This window comes from Lepeophtheirus salmonis, chromosome 14 (genome assembly GCF_016086655.4).
Source record: "Lepeophtheirus salmonis chromosome 14, UVic_Lsal_1.4, whole genome shotgun sequence".
In the NCBI taxonomy this organism is placed as follows: domain Eukaryota; kingdom Metazoa; phylum Arthropoda; class Copepoda; order Siphonostomatoida; family Caligidae; genus Lepeophtheirus; species Lepeophtheirus salmonis.
Window position 1 is genome coordinate 23,096,571 of NC_052144.2, and position 15,906 is coordinate 23,112,476.

The 15,906-nt window shown below is 31.0% G+C and overlaps 4 long non-coding RNA genes across 4 annotated transcripts; 2 read left to right on the forward strand and 2 right to left on the reverse strand.

The window, feature by feature from the left end:
- Positions 1-171: 171 nt before the first annotated feature.
- On the reverse strand, positions 172-3,568 carry LOC121129263 (uncharacterized). Its single transcript, XR_011783576.1, has 2 exons — positions 3,234-3,568; positions 172-3,169 (listed from the first exon to the last, which is right to left on the reverse strand). It is a non-coding gene; the product is annotated as an uncharacterized lncRNA (long non-coding RNA).
- Positions 3,149-4,098, forward strand: LOC139907162 (uncharacterized). Its single transcript, XR_011783577.1, has 2 exons — positions 3,149-3,315; positions 3,563-4,098. It is a non-coding gene; the product is annotated as an uncharacterized lncRNA (long non-coding RNA).
- A 426-nt stretch (positions 4,099-4,524) lies between these two features.
- LOC121129264 (uncharacterized) lies at positions 4,525-5,047 on the forward strand. The gene is made up of 2 exons (XR_005868385.2): positions 4,525-4,678; positions 4,747-5,047. It is a non-coding gene; the product is annotated as an uncharacterized lncRNA (long non-coding RNA).
- Positions 5,048-8,635, reverse strand: LOC121129262 (uncharacterized). Its single transcript, XR_005868383.2, has 3 exons — positions 8,175-8,635; positions 7,924-8,110; positions 5,048-7,776 (listed from the first exon to the last, which is right to left on the reverse strand). It is a non-coding gene; the product is annotated as an uncharacterized lncRNA (long non-coding RNA).
- Between the last annotated feature and the right edge of the window lie 7,271 nt (positions 8,636-15,906).

Consider the following 15,906-nt stretch of genomic DNA (forward strand, 5'->3'; position numbering starts at 1 on the left):
TTAGTTTAGAGTAAGGCCTTACCCCACCACCCTAATAGTGTTTATTTGTAGACTTAGGATTTGTGAGCGATCGCTCAGAAAATTGCTCTTTTTATGAGTGAATACTGCTCCTTTTTCTTAATTGGTATGAAATAAATATGAAGTATTCTAGTAAAATAATAAAACAGCTTCTGATTATATTTATTGATTAAAAATACACCTGCAAAAAACTTCTTTCAGTAAATTCTCTTTTTGGAGGTAAAACTGTGTGATGCAATTAGGGTTATGATTATATGTGAGGGAGCCAGTTTATCACAACAGCCAATTAAAGAAAGGGGGAATCCGGCCCAAAATTGACTCATGAATAATCCCCCTTGAATCTTGTAACAAAGGAGAAATACTTCAGCGATAAATTGCGAGATCTTGATCTTCCATTTATGCAAAAGGTTGAACGTATAACCAGTGGTGGTGATGATGAGATGCCTCCTTTTAAAAAGACTCCTGAAGACTTTGCCAACTTCAAATTTGTTCCAACCACTAATGTAATCGTTAAAGTCTTTTAGTGTGCTCAAAACTACCAATACTGAAGGAAGGCAAAAATTATCGGAAGAAATTTTTTCTAAAATCTTGATTTGTCGATATAATATAACAAAATTTATCAAAAAGTTATGATAAATATGAATATATAACTACACAATTACTTTTAATTATCCTTATTAAACTGTATTTTTCTTTAATTACAAATTGTTCTATTTTTATTGCTTATTTTGCAAAAATTTAGCGCTGCTTTTTTGCTCATTGCGTCCAAAAAAATGTTATTTCTACTCATTAGTCTTAATATCTTCATATAGGCTTTTTATTGAACAAAGGAATTATGACTTTGTTGACAGAAATATGCAACTTTACTTTGTCTTTTAGTGAATGAAAGCAAAAGTTCACGCTAATTGCTTTATTTATTTCCTTCTTCCTAATGATGACCGTGTAGGTACTCTTTTGAAAGCAATGTTAGGAACTATGTTTTGAGTCCTAAGTGCAATTTTTTTAACATTATTTTAATATTTTTTTCTACGAAATTTTGTAGTATGTGTAAGTGCATTGAGTTCTTAAATTTGTCGGTTTACCCCTCCCCGCGAGAGGATTTAATCTAATTTTTAAAAATAATATGTATCTGATATTTTACCATCCAATTAGGTTCAAATATAAATTGACAGTATATTAATTCTAATTTTAAAGTGCCTTTAAATGTTACTTTGATTTTTTTAAACGTTAAGTATTTATCCAATTTTGTACCAATGAAATTTTAAACTAATTATTACTAGTCAAAACCTAGCAAGGCTCTTTTTGTCATCTTATCGCTCTCTTTTTAGTTATATAGCGTTTTTATTTGACGTCAGTATGGTTGATATCGGCAATTTTGGTGAACTAAACAATCAAATTTTAAAACAATAATGTTTTCATTAATATTAGGGAAAATAATTAACTATTGAAGGTCAATTTGGGATCACCAAACAAAAGGACTTAAGCCTTACTGTCTATAAAAAATCTATCCCTCTATTGCCTAGTTTTATTGTATGTATATTCAGGGAGCACTATATACCCTAGAATGCATGAAAAATATATTGCTATAGAGTTATACAATCTTATTTCCAAATTAACCTTATCAATCGGAAAAAATATGATATTTTTATGAAACTGTCTTACTTTTCTCGTCATTAATCGATCTAAAAAAACTAAATTTATCTATTTCATAGGGATTTTCAGCACATATTCTTTTCATTAAATTCAAATATCAATGTTAATAATCATTAGCATTAAGTAGTATTCAATGCAGGTGGTAAGTCTTTGAATTATTAATAAAGTTAATTTTGCGTAGTAAAATGATCAACTTTGAGCCATTTCGAATCTCCTTCAATTTTTTAATTTATGACGTTAAAGGACTTCTTGCTCTATAAGGCGTTTTCTGTTGGCTCAAAGTTGATATTTTTACTTCATCAAATGGTTTTAGAAATTAAAAAGACATAATATCTTGCATTGCACACTACTTAATGCAAATAATAAACACTGATATTGGAATTAAATTAAAGTGATTTATACTAAAAATACTACATTAGTAAATTTTTTTATCTTTTTGATCGATTATGGACGAGGAAATCAGTATATTTTTGAGAAAATATCTTATTCTTTCCATTGTAATAGTTAACTTTTATCTATAATAGGGGAAATTTGACCAAGAAATATATATTAGGGTCAGATATATAATAAAACTAAGCAATAGAGGTATAAATTCTTGATCGACCGTAAGGTTGCAGTCCTTTTATTTGTTAGTCTCATTTTTGCACTCAATACTTCACTATTTTCCTTTATATTAGTAAAACAAAAGTTTTTTTCATTGTAATAAAACTTGATTGTTTATTCACATAAAATGGCCGAAATGAATAATGCTGACTTATCGTGAAAAGGCTATAAGGTTTTCCAACGTAAATGCTCAAATAACAATTCAATAAAATTTTTTTAACTGATGAATTTGTCATTTAAAAATTAAGCATCAACTTCATTTCGTCCTTGTACAAGATTATTATCTAGTAATTTTCATTCAAATAATTCATTAATATTATAGAATTAAATGTATCTTTGAATATTTATTTGATTAATTAATAAAGTCGACAGAGTTGGATTTAGACCCATGATGACAAAATATTATTTCAAACTATAAATGAAGAATAATTGATTCTTATATATATTTGTGTGCTTGAAATGAAATTGTTTATGTTGATTTATTATTCTAGGGACTGAGAATTTACATTGAATTCTTAGTGTCCGATTTGTTGAGTTTCTATAGGTTTTAGATGCTCATTGTTATCATCCGTTTAAATAATTTTAGGGAAATATTTAAAATCGCCAAAAGTTGTTATTGAGCAATAAATAAAATATAAATCAAATTACATATGTTTTTATTAGACAACCCTTTAAAACATATGTAATTTGACTTATATTTCATTTATTGCCCAAGAACAATTTTTGGTGATTTTAAATATTTCCCTAAAATCAGAGCCCAAAAAGTTGACTTACCACACCAAACTATCCGCTTAGACCGATAGCTGACTTGTTCATGCGTTTGAGTCACGACCCAAAACATTCAAAATTTAATACTATATATTAGTTGAAGAACTTTCCAATTATTGATTATGAGCTAAAATTTTGGAAGAAAATTAATTCATAAATAATTCCAAGGGAAAGAAAAGGCTTTATATTACCATTTTGTTTATACATGCAAAACCTAAAGTTTCAGCAAAAACTCCAACAATCCCATTTTCCTTCTGGAGAACAATGGGGATGGTAAGCAAATTAATTAATTTAGTAATTAAGCAACTTTTTTGATCAAATTTTAGTTAAAAAACTATCTCAACAATGTCAGGATCATACATACTTTACTCCTTATTTAGAACCTACTACTTCTGTAAATGGAGACATGAATATAATTTCATCAACAATATAAGATGAAACTTCTTATCATGTTAATATTGTGTTTTTGCATTAGTTACTTTATCTTTAAAAAATAATAATTGCTTTATATGTATTACAGATATTTTTTCTGAGGTAAAATATTTAAAGGATATTAATATCAACCTAAAAATCCAACTTGGAGTCTATGAAGCATAGAAAATAAAGAAGTTGAAGAAGAGAAATATCAAAATTCGGGACGCAAAATCAATGTTTATACGTCACTCTTACACAATTTTTGTACATAAAGAAAGGAGCAAGCTATGAGGATGAAAACTCTACATTCCTCGTGTCTTTGGAAGAGTCAAAAATCTTGAAGAACATGAAAATGACCGAGTTTTGAGAAGAAAATGAATTCATCCTTATTAATCTACTAGACATGGCTGAAATGAACTCTTTATATTATTTGGTTTGTCTTCAAAAAACCTTTAAATATCATGAATGGGAATATAGAAAATTAATAGTCTGACTGATATTTCTAATTGGTTCTATTTTGGCACCAAACATAAGAATCATGTTCATCCCTGTGAATTAATTACATTATGAATCCAACATTAATGGGGAAATTCCAAATCCATTCAACTCTGTGTGAAAATACATGCACTTTTCCTAGCTCAATTAATTGTAATGACTTAAAACTACATTATTTTCATCCTTCTAAACTTTTAAATTGGGAATATGAGTAATCAATAAAGTATGTATGAAGTTGTCTATCCCTAAAATACAAATGATCATCGTAATGAATAGTTACATTACTACTCTATGATCCATGAAGGATATAATTCTTCATATTATTTGAACATGATCTTGTACAAACCAGATCTGAAGTTTACACTTTATTTTTGGAGGGCGAATTCAATAGTTTAAAAGATTATTTTATTGAATTTTTTGATTTTTACTTTAAAAAACCATTTAAAATATCTCTACTTTGATTTTGAGTTGTATACAATAAGTCCATCCATCATTTTTTGCTCAAAAGCAATGTTTTGCGCATAAAGATATAAAAACCTAGAGAGCTGATTCTCTTCAATAGCATAAGAATACTTTGAGATCGGTCAGCTGTGGAAGAAAAAAAAGATTGCGCCCAAAACAGACAAATCTATAGTATTTTTTCATAACAAATTAACTTTTAAAATCAAATAATATTGTTAGTTGGGATTAATTTGCCACCTCTTTTTAATTGAAATGTGTGTTATAGGTAAGTTATCATATTATATATGTATTCTATTAACTCCCTGTTGCACTTGTTATATATACAATTTGTAGGGTCAAAATGTCTATTTGTGTAGCGTTCAATTGCACCTCCAGGACGGTAATTTTCACTCAATCTTTCAAGACTAATGATTAACCTCGTGGATTGAATGAGAATGCCATTAATTTTTTCATTCTCTTGGAACGACCCGTGCAGCTTAGACTGTATCAACTCCTCATGAGCAATAAAATGTTAAAAGTACCGTGGAATCGACTCCAACCTAATTATGTAATAAGTATGTAAATTTATGTTGTATATATTGGCAAGTATTTTCCTTATATTTCGTAGAAAAGTAATAAACATAATTTGAAGGAGTATTTTACTATAATAAGTAATTTATTAAATTGATATATAATTTAGTTTTTCAAAAAATTAATGACAATGTTGCAAATTATTGATTTTTGAATTGGACGAGATTGGTGAGAATATTCTCACTCTCCTATTTTCCCAAATGATATAATTTGATCTTGGTATAACATTTAGCGATTTCTTTTATGAGGGAAAATAAATGATATGATTCTGGAGATGAATCAAATACATGGTCAAAGACCTAATTTCTTTTGGTTAAAACCAATATTTTTTAGTACAGCAATATACATTTTTTTAAATTAAGTTTGAGTCTCTAGGCAGTGCATCACTTGTCGAGTTCAATAGTCTTTGTAAAATTTTATCGGTTCCCTGACAAACATAAATTAAATCTTTTAAAGGACATTTCAATGCCGTCTGAAAAAATCCTCCCCAGTCCTTTCTCTTTGTTAAAGCATAATTCTTTGACTGGTTGTCATGACAATACAATGATGCTTGACAAGTATCACAGAATAACTTTTGTTCTAATTTTTTAACTACAAACTCTGCTATATAAGTAATAGACTCTTGTAGTCAGAAATTACAATGCTGTATTTAGGATCGGGTACATCAGTATAATCATGTTCCATTTGTAAGGGACCTTTTTCTAGTAACCCATGTCTTCATATAAATACCATTTGATTGCAATCGAGCTGGTCATTTTTTCGTTTGGTTTGCCCACTTGAAGAAAGGAAAATTGTATTATCTTGACTCAGGCAATTTCATCTTGCTCCTGCTTTGATATCATGCCGGATAATTAGTCCCTTATAAGCAGAGGAAAATTGCCTGACGGAAGAATTATTATTATGACCATTTGCAGAGCGTATGACGCAAAAAAAAAAAAAAAAAAAAAAAAGTTCTAAATGATCCTGACTAAATTTGTAAGTCAAAAGATATTTTAAATAGTTAGATTCAATGAGGAAATCATATAGATGTATGAAACTTCTTATAGAGACAAGGAATCCTATGAAACCAGTTTTTTTCTTGCTCTCAATAAGCTTTTGCCCACTATTTGTTTTTAATTCACTGATGTAATAGAAACTTGATTCGAATAGAGGACGCCAGTAATCGAAGTTAGCTCTACTTAGGGGCGCTTTGGTAGAGTTGGTAAACACATTCAGCGAGTTAAATACATCAAATAGAGCATCGAATATACGGATGATTGTTGCATCACATTTAGAAAACTTATGTAATTTAAGATCGTGTGATAGCATCTCCAAAGAATCGGCTACACTTGTAGAATGTGTTTCACACGCCAAATTTACTATAATCTTCATCCCTCTCCATTCCATGTGAGCTTTTCTCAGCTTCGTCCCTGCTCTTAAACCTTCTTTTTCTTGTATTAAGTACAATTCTTCTATAAAACTCCAACGAATAGCCTCTCCCTTATGATTTTGGAGCTCCCCAATTGATACAAAAGAGTTCCTTACAAGATTCAGCATATGACATACGTCAAGTAAAACAACGACTTTTATGACACAGTTTGAAGGGTTTTATATTGCCTAAATGAAGGGCAGCTCCAAGAGCTTTAAACATTCCAAAATTACATGAGGGCCCATCACAGGTAATACTCGGTATTATCACACCAACTTCATGTACTTTAATTAAAGCTGTTTGTACTATATTCGCCTTTTCTTCCCACGACAATCCATGATGATAAAATTTCCTATGGGAATTTTCCAATTCCCATTAATGGCAACCACCATAAGTACCAAGACTTCAGTGGCGGGAGGCATGGAATCGTCTGAATCTCCCGTTTCAATGTCCACATAGCCATGGTATTTACTGCAATCAAATTCAATTCATTTTCGAATGCTCATTTCGTCGAGCGTTAGGTTGCAATAAACCTTTCCTTCCGCAACTCTTTGCTGTTCTACTCGAAGTTTCAAGGCTTTAAATGCTTTCACCGTAAATCCTGGGTTTCCATCGATTGTTCCGTACCAGCTTCTAATAACTGAAGGGTGTGGCAAAGCCATGTTAAATGTCTTGCGAACATAGGCATACCCCTTTTGATAGTAAAACTGCAAGGTTAGAGTAAATTTTCTCAATTCATCAGGATATTTTTGTCTTGAGATTATCCCCTTTTTGTTATTGAGAATAATACGTTGAAAGAAAATTTTGGGGATTCCAGATGTTATGGAAGATAGTACTTCTTCGCCTGACCCAGAAATAAGTTTTTTTTTCTGTTTAAATGGTCAAATAGATCTCTGATTGTCTTGAGCCGCTTTTGAAATCTTAAGGGGTTCTGTTTGAATCTCTTTTTTTATTTTTTTAAGGTCTTTAAATTTTCTCAGAGCTGCTCATTTTCTTCTGCAAGGGTTATAATTTGAAGTTTGGCTTTTTAGTTCTCTACGCCCAGGAGATCCATTGAATTTGGCAAAGAGTACGAATGATCCGAAAGTACATTCGAAGCGTGATTATTGTCATCGTCTATATCTTATTCAAGAATTACTTCCCTTTTTTCTTCAGGATTAGATCGTTCTAATACTCTTCGATTTGACTCAACTATAATTAAGTGTTTGGGAAAATCAAAAATAGTTGGTACTGCTCCATCAACAAGACTACACTTGACTTTATGTCGAATGATTAAATCCTTCTTGAAATTTTTTGAACAAATTCTCGACCACTTAGAGGGATTCCAATTTTCTCTCCGGCAGTTAATCAACCAGCGATTATGAAGCTCTAGATTTTTTGGAAATCTAAAAGAAAATATGTTTAAACCAATAAAGTGGTCCAATATGTAGTTTAGAGAGGGGGTAGTAAAAGGGCAGGAATTCGGGGAAAAAATAATTAAAACTGTCTTTAATTTGATTAAATTGTTATTTAAATATATTAATTTTACTTACGTGAAAAACTAATAAATTCGTGATTGGGCCTTCCATATTTCTCCTCTAGTCCATGGTCATAAGTATTAGTATCATTCTTAACATGCTGAGAATAATCCTGACCCTCATGGTTCTTAGTCCTGAAGGACTGATAGAAGGTTGCATCCTGGAGGTGCAATTATAAGCCACGCAAGTAGGCATTGTAAACCTACAAATTGTCAAAATAATAAGTTTAACATATAGTTAAAGGAATAAATATTTTAATAACTTACCAACAGCGAGTATTACAATCCAGAAGGGATGATAAATGAATTTTAAATAACAAAGTTCCTATTACTAATAAGTAATAGTATTGGAGAAGTACTAACGACTTGTTTGTTTTGGGCGCAATATTTTTTTCCTCGACAGCTGAACAATCTCACTTTTTTCTCCAAATCAGTATTCTATTATTTTAACATCTCTATGGTTTTGGGATTTCCAACATTATCTTAAAGTGGAAGATTTGTTTAAAATACCACGTGATTTTGAGAGAAAATTACAACTACGATGAATATTATAGCCTTATAATATTAAAAACGTCATATTAGTTTACCAAGTGCAATTTATTATCAATATTGAGGGGGTTTCTATACAACAGGCTGCGTGATTAGAGTTTGTGCTCCTCCAGATAGTATTAGAACTCTCTTCCATTAAGTTCATATACTATCTGGAGGAGCAAAAGTTCCAATCACGCAACCTGTTGTGATGATAAACATCAATTTTTTTGACAAATTTCTGTTGGTAAGCTCATGATTTTTAAAAAATATGGAAAGAGTAATAGTTTGTCGTTGTTGTAGTTTTTTTAAACAACATCACGTGGTGTTTTATTTAACTCTTCCATTTTGGGATAGCATTTTAAATCTCCAAAAATTGTTTTTGTTGCGAAAATGATGAACTCATTTATTGTTCACAGCTCAAAACAAAGTAGATATTTTTTAAAAGGTTTCCGGTTCTCAGACATTACATCATTTTACCATCATTTTGGAGTTAATTGTTGCAAATTGGCTTTATAATAATATGTAAATATAAAATTTTTCATACAAGAATAAATCATATACATATTATTACTTATTCAAATTTATTAATACTACGTACAATAAATAAATGAGTGACGTCATAGAAAGGCGATACCTTGCGGGAATAATATGACAAATATTGACCATACGATTTTCTCAAGTTAACGGTGCTCGATGCGCTACTTGGTTTAATGCTCTAGTATTTTCATGAAAAATTTATTGATAAGCATGCCCAATTCTGTGACGTAATATATATAAATCTTATAAACCTAAACAATCAGAGAGCAGAAACAACCAGAGGTCTATTAAGAAGATATTGTGACTTATGTTGATTGTGGTTCCCATGTGCGCCCAGTACGTGTAACTAATCTTACGAACAATCACAATGATGATATAAAAGGATATTTATTGCAAATTTCTATGACATGATGTTAATATGTGACAACAGTTACTAATGATGTATAGTTTTTAGTTTCTTTTGGCTCTTTTTGATAGTTTTCTTTGGCTCGTTAATTACCCATTTGACTTTATAGTGCAGCAAAGTACGGACAAAATGTAGAGCTAATTTTTAACGAACCTAGTCTTGCCGAAATGTTGGAGGCTGTATATACTTAAGAATAGTTATTTTTAGGAGCTCAAGAAACCCATTGCATGATAAGTGACGGGAGAAACAGAAGTTTGCTCAAAAGTAAAATGTTCTTAACATACTTGGTCATCTCAGGTCCTGTACGGAAAAGGGTTGATGAGTCTGTATCTGATCTTTTCAGCCATAAGAACATTACACTGGATTCAATCTCAGTTGTTAGCCTTTTACCTAGGTAACTGTATGTCTCACAAGAAGTAACATGCAACTTGTTGAGAGTTCTTAAATAATATCATGCAAAATAATGTAATGGTTGATTCTCTGCAGAACTTAAATTCCCTGTAATGGGAAAAATAATGTCTTCCGGAGTCATTTGAGGAATTATATCCGTATCTGAAGATGTGTAGACCTTAAGTAGGTTTTTTTATCCTAGCGGTAAAAGATTGACATTGGCATCACTTTCATTGTTCGAACTGTTCTCACTTGCTAGCATCTAATTACCTAAAGTTTGCTTAAATGCCTGGCCAAATGACTGACAGGATGGGTTATAATTAAATCCTCCTTTGCTCCTAATCCTGCAAAAATAAGTTTCAATGTTATTTGTGCACAGTCTTCTTGGTCATAAGTATTCAAATTCTAGCTCTTCAGTTAGTTATTGCACTAAAAGTTTCACTGATGAGATATTGCGTATTATCCTGTTAATAAATCGGAAACGACTTGTTACATCTTCATTTTTGGAGTTGATGATCTTCCAGGATCCAATCCATGCGTTACAGCTATAGAACAATCTTTATTTAAGGCATTCTGATAGTTTGTCCTTCCAAGCTTTGTGTATGAGTTCATCACATCAAAGAGGTCATTCACCTGTTGACAGAATTATGCAGTTTCGCTGGCAGTCATGTGCAGCGCTCCAAGATTAGCATAAGTTGGTATGGCTGCAGCAACACTTGAGCTGAGAACTTGTGTGGCATATTTTACCTTCATTTTTGCCCCAAATATAGACATATTAATACAAGGATGACCGGAAAATTGATATCCAATTTTTGGTTGAGGTGTCGATTTTGTCACTTATAAGATTTGCATGATTTTTTTAGGAAACATATCCCTATTCTTTTTTAGGAATAATACATTTTGATATAATGCTAATAATGAAATGATTAATGTAGTATAGACTTTTTATTTACATATTTATTTTGAGAATACAGTTTTTTCTTTTACTGTACATTATAGCTTTAACGTTTTTATATAAAAATCCTCATATATTTTTAAAGGATTGACATTTTACTAAAGTAATTCGTGTTTTATCCTTTTTGCACTTTCTCAAAGTTGGTTGATGGAAAACTTGACGAAGTGCTACTCTTGTTATCGGTATTACGTTATAACCGTTATTTGTTATGGTTCCGTTTGACGCAATACAACATCTTCTGCTAAGGGACGACCCTGTCGACTAGCTTTCTCTTGAGCTCCAAGGTAAGGGATAATATTTTCTAAAGTTGATAGAAATACAAGGTTATACCATTACGCGTGTACGACTGATGTTTGACTTCCACCACGCTTTTAATATTGATGTCATAGATGAATGGTTGCATATTTTGTCAATGTCTGTTTTTCTTGCCCACCAGTAGGTACGATACATTAAATTGAAAATTCTAGCAATAGTGACACCATAAACTATGAGTGGTGGCGTGTTTTGTCACAATCTGCCTGTCTTGCCCAGCAGTCGTTACAATACATCAGATTGAAAATCCTAGCAAGCCCGATTACATGATGGTATAACCTTTTATTTCTATTTACCTTGATATTAACCACATACTTCGTTTCAACTTCTGGAAGAAAAATGCTGCCCTGGCTGATCCAAAAAAAAGATTCTTCAATATTTGGGAGCATAAATTTTCCGAGGGAAAATATTTTGGCTGGATTGTTGGAGCGGGGTATATCTGAAACTTCTTTGCTTGTTTTTGAAAGCCCCAAGTCATTTTGTCGGTTGTGAATCTGATGAATAGCGAAAATATTTTGTGTAGAATTTTTTTTTCGGGATTGAACTACAGAATACGTAAGCAAATCGTACAGCCCCAATTAGAGCTCTATAAAGCCATTATTACTTGCAATCTCTATTGAGTTATTAAAAAGAAATTTTTTCAAAAATTATCAGCCTTCATAAACTGTATTATTGTTTGTGATACGTCAACAAATAACAATTATGGAGGCAAACATGAAACGGATTGCAGATATTGCCACGCCCATTACTCTGTAAAGGAGGTCGCAGAAATTGGGAATTGCTCTGTTGAGCCTATCCATAAGGTCAGGAAACTAATAAACAGTGGAAAAAGCATTTCCAGGAAGACAGAAAGCGGAGGGCACCAAAAGGTTGTCACTTAAGACTTCTTGACCAGTGTAGTATTTGAAATGGAATAATTGTGAGTACCAGCAGTTGATGAGAGAGGTTATGCACCCCTGGATGGATGCCAACTATCCCAAATAGGATTTATATTGTCAACAACACTCATCATCTGTACATAAGAACATAATAACTCAAGCTTGATGCATGAAAAACCTCAACGATTTCTGGCTTCCAAACTTGTGAACCCCTCATCACCGGACTGCTTGCCACTGTACAATGGAATGTAGAGTTTTGTGGAGACCAAGTCCTCCAATGTCCCTCACCGGAATTTTTATTCCCTGAATGCTTCCGTTGAGAATAATTGGGCAGATTTGTACAAGACTACGTCATCAAGGTGTGCAAAGCCTTCAGGCCCAGACTGGAGGCATAATTGTTGATATCATAAGGTAAATTATAATTTTAAAAAATTATTTCCGATACTATGTATATGTTGTCCTTGATGATGTTGATTTAAATCTTCGATCAAAAACGGTACGATATGCTTACACAAAGTGTATTATGCTTTTTTTTAAAGTAAAAATTGTATTAGACGAATGAATATTTTATTGATGTTAATTGGGTTAATAGGTGCTGGTAGACCTTATGTAGTCCTGGAGTCCTAAAAGCTCCCCCTCCTCCCATGGTCAATGGGGACACCTTCAAAATCCTTTTCATTTGGTACATTGACGAAGAAGGTGAATTTCCAGCTATGGTCGAATTTGCCTCCTCTTAACCACCCATCTTCTTCCAACCTGAATCTGAGGACTGTTTTATAATGTCGTTCGGATCTATTCCATCCCAAATAGTCTGGTCAATTTGATAAACAGATCGAATACATACGCAAACAATGGAGGATATTGTTTTTAAGATACTTGGGTGTGAAGCATATATATGACTCGTGGTCTTTGATCTCATGAGGAAACCTTCTTTATTGAACTGATACAACTAACTAACTTTTACTACTAAGTTTTAAAGTCAATATACCCTTATAAAGGATTCTTAATTTTGATTTGTATCCGCATAAAATATCTAATGAATTATTCCAGTTTGAAGTACTTTGAATTTATTTCCCCACTCACTCTGTATATAACATGTAATAAGGGAGTGGAGGATTTCCGTTGGCCTTATGTTTCTACACATTTCAAAAAATACTTAGATTTGGTCATTGATGAAAAAATCACAAAGATACCTTTGATTAATTTCTACCTAACTATCATAAATTTTCTAAAAGAAGGCAGAGAGTCTAAGTTATTGAAGTTAAATAAGCATAACCCATTAATATGTTTTTCCCCTCTTCATTTAACAAATCGTACATACATATATCTAGTCTTGAATGACAAATGAGTCTCTTCATCATCCCTACATTTTTTACGCACATGTCTGAATATAATTTGATAAATCTATATAATATATATGTAAACATGGAATTCTGAGCTTCATAGATGACTTCTAATTTTAATATGTTGAAAATATATAGAGCTGTATTAGAATCGAACTTCTTCCGAGTCTGAGGATATATTATGGTTCCGAGTCTGAGTCTATAAAAAAAGGATTCCGAGTATATTAACTACAGATATAATTTATTAACTTACTATTATCGTTATCAACATATGATCAGTGATGAACATCCAGTGTAGAATGGGCATGTAAAAAAACAAACAAAAAAAAAGCAACCGAAAATCAAAATGGTAACCCTAACAATCTGAAGAATGTTTAGAAGGAGAGAAAGAATAATGCTCATGGCTTTTCATCAATCAGCTGTGACAAGAGAGGAAAGAAAAAAGGATATAAACCATGACATTTGCTAATATTACTCCGATGTCTATCTCCAATTCTCCTCTGAGTCGAACAAGGACTTACAATTATATCTCTGCAACAAATTAAATAATAATGACAACTACTAAGGAAAAGAAAATACATTCTTTATACTACCAATTACAAATTAACAGGCCAACTAAAAAAAACACGCCGGATTTTCATGTATGAATATAATGAATTATGTGAGTTATTTGAAAATTAAATCAATGGGTTTTTTTATATTGATGCCACTGGCCTCCATATTCTCATTATTAATACTTAAATCATTCGGTTTAGGGTTACTTTGAAGAATCAATGTTTCTGCAGAAGTACCCAGAAGGACGGTGGCGTTTGGTACATAATGCAATTCTTACTTTATTTGAACACTCTAAGATAAAAAACAACGAAAGCTCCCGTTTATCCGAAACAAAAAAAAGTGGAATTGTGTAACACAGTCTTGATTTTTAGCCACCTATAATTATAGTTAGTTACTTAAGTTTATTATTTTCTAAAAATATGATCTAAGTTTATAGTGTAAAATTCATTTAAGTATTTAATATTTAAAATGTAAATTCCGTTCTTTTTTAACTTTATATTTATTTAAAAAAATTACATTTTTATTGAATTCTTTAATTAAACAAAATATTAACAACTATTTTATAAAAAAATAATCATTTTACTCATGAATCATGTGAGAATAGCAATTATATAGCAGTCGGGGCAATAGCTGTAGAGTATAGATTTAGACCTTATTTCCTTCTTTTAGTTTTGTTGTAGATGTTTTGTCTGTCCGCTCTTTCTCTTGTCTTTTACATTAACATATAATTAGTCCCTTCAGTCTTTAAGTTCGTTCTAAAGCATCCTTAGTCCACTCTAAAGAGACCAAAAAGGAAAGAAGAGACAAGATGGTTGAAATAAAAAGTAAACAAAAACTATGTATATGTAGGATTCACGTAAACTTGATCAAAAAATATAGAATATAAATACCTCTTATAGATTATAAGAGTGATGTATTTTTGTTTTAAAACTACTTTTATAATTTTGTAAAACATAATTATGCTTCAGATTCTATAAACAATGCTTTTAATTAATAGTTTTTGTTTTTGGTTTATTCTAAAGAAAAATACATAAGTTTTTTTCTTTTAAAATAATAAACAATGTATTTTATCCTCTTCTGAGTCAATACCAAATCTATATATGACTCGATTCCTTAGTCGTCATCAATTATCTTGAAAGTGAGCTTGCAACAAGCATTTTTGTTATTCAAGTAAATATTGAATTTAATAGGAATCCTTATATTGTAATGCCATTTGGGATGTCTAGCAGTGCTAATCCACAACTTTCACCAAATGTTGGCCCTCAGATAAGAAATCATTCTTTCAAAAGTAGGACCTGAAGTTAGTTTGTAGGGTTTACACTTATTCATGTAATTAAAGACAAAATACATCACCATAATATTAAGATAAATTGAATTGATTTTTAATGGATGTTAAAAATGACGTGATAACTCTTTTCTTCTATAAACCTTATAATTTCATTAAAAAAAGTGTTCAAAGATACATACCAATTTGCATCGAGAATAATTCTTAATGTTTCATTGTCTTTATTTTTTGTTTTTATATGAAGTAGTCGTTTGTTTTAAAAAAATCGGTTTTTTATAGAAAAACCGCTATATTAAAGACACTCTGGCGTTAAAGGGTAATTTTTTTTCCAGAACCATATATTGATCCTTAAAAACCTACCTTAACTTTTTTCGCAAAATCCATTCTTTGGTTTGGGGGATTCTAGGATATACCGATATTAGTATTTAGTATATGGATGTATACAGAGGGTATAATCTGCATGAGATATCAATGCTTTATATATATATTCTATTATAGTAGACATTCATGAAAGTTCAAAATTGATTATTTCATAATATATTTTAAATACTAGTTAGAGTACGAGGCATTGTTTGGAGTCATAAGCTTATTTGTAAAACTATAACACAAAGTTTTTTAACAACCTTGTTTTTATATCTATATATATAATGTTGCACAAGTTTTAATTTAAGCATATTTTTCAAAATTATAATTATTTTAAAGAAAATTAAAAAATATTTAATATAAAATTATAAAAAATTTGAAAAAAACAGATGATGAAGGACTTCTTTTTAAACCATATTTTTAGTACTTCCGTTTTGCAGTAAG